Source organism: Condylura cristata, unplaced genomic scaffold (genome assembly GCF_000260355.1).
Source record: "Condylura cristata isolate star-nosed mole 26May11 unplaced genomic scaffold, ConCri1.0 scaffold00002, whole genome shotgun sequence".
NCBI lineage: Eukaryota > Metazoa > Chordata > Mammalia > Eulipotyphla > Talpidae > Condylura > Condylura cristata.
Genome location: NW_004567103.1, coordinates 2,356,443 through 2,357,839, shown reverse-complemented (window position 1 = coordinate 2,357,839; position 1,397 = coordinate 2,356,443). Strand labels below are relative to the sequence as shown.

The 1,397-nt window shown below is 65.9% G+C and overlaps 1 protein-coding gene across 1 annotated transcript in view; it reads left to right on the top strand.

The window, feature by feature from the left end:
- The window catches only part of INPP5D (inositol polyphosphate-5-phosphatase, 145kDa), an 82,914-nt gene that overhangs the window by 60,356 nt on the left and 21,161 nt on the right, over window positions 1-1,397 (top strand). The gene's annotated exons all lie outside the window — the stretch shown is intronic.

Below are 1,397 nucleotides of genomic sequence, written 5' to 3'. Positions count from 1 at the left end.
GCCCGGGTGCGTGTGTGTGAGCCTGGGTGTGTGCGTGTGAGCCGGGTGTGTGCGTGTGAGCCGGGTGTGTGCGTGTGAGCCCGGGTGCGTGTGTGAGCTTGTGTAAATGCATGTCCGCGCTGCGTGTTCCAGTGTGTGAGTACAGGTGTGTGCGTGTTTCTGCGGTGCAGGTTTGCGAGTCTGTGAGTGGGTGCTGGTGAGCGTGTCACGCAGTGGGTGTTAATGTGTGTCCAGTCTGAGTGCGGGCGGCTGGTGTGCGTGCTTGCGTGCTCAGACCTGTGCGTGAGCCTGATGCCTAGGTGGGGTGCGAGGCAGTGGCAGGTGAGCGTGCGCCCGCGTGTGGGGCCTGGGGCGGGCGCCCCCCGGGGGCGGCAGTGGAGCTGAGGGCAGGGCAGCTGCTCGGGCAGCAGCAGTGAGGGACGGGACAGAGCCCGCCTAGCAGGAAACTAGAGAACTGCAGCGACCGCGAGGGAAGCTCCCTCAGCTCCTCTGCCAGCAGACCGCGCTGCCGCGCCACGCCCACACGTCCCTCGCTCCTTCCTGTCCGTGCAATTGGCAGCTCACTGGCCGCCGCCGAAGCCCACACCCTTCTGCTGCCCGGGAACCTCCTCCTGGACCTTGCCCCCACCTCTGCCGTGCCCGCCTCCCACCACCAGTGTCGCGGGGGTCCTCTGCAGGGGGCTCAGGTGCAGGGGGTGAGATGTGGGTGGTCTTCAGAAGAGCTGGCGTCTGAGTGGCCCCTCCCCAGACACTGGAGGCCGCGGGGATGCTGTCCACTGGCCAGAGCAGCTGGGCGGGGATTCAGACCCAGGCCCACTGCGGGAGGGGGAGGAAGCTGAACGTGGGCCACTCCCCAGGGCAGGCAGAGCCAGGCTGCCGGTCAGGGCCCGGCGGGCCAGGGCCAGCCAGGGCCAGGGGGCAGGAGACCGCGGTAGCGTGGCCGAGTCCCCGAGGCAGCTTGTGTCCCCAAGGGCCTGTGGCTCCTGCCAGCCCGGGCTGGGGGCCCAGGCAGAAGGCGAGTCTCAATTTCAACTTTATCAAACTTGTATATTGCCCCAGCATTACCCTTTCTATAGCTATGCCTTTGGGATGAAAGTGATCGTATAATTTTCGTTCCGTTTTTCTCCGGAGCCTGGCAAAGGGGCCCTCACGGCCATCCCGCGGGGACCAGCACAGCTCTCTGCTGTATCCGAGGTGTAGCCTCACCGCCCCCAGTGTGTGTGGCCTCCTTCTGAATCTTCCCCCTGAGGCTTCTCATTGCTTTTGACTGCACTGGCCTGTGGGGTGACCGCGACTCCCCTTCAGACAGCCCCCTTACAGGCTGGGGTCTGCCCTCAGTCTCCTCCCGTGGCCTGTGGGGAACCCCAGGCTCTGGCCACCCGCCTGCCTTCTCGAGG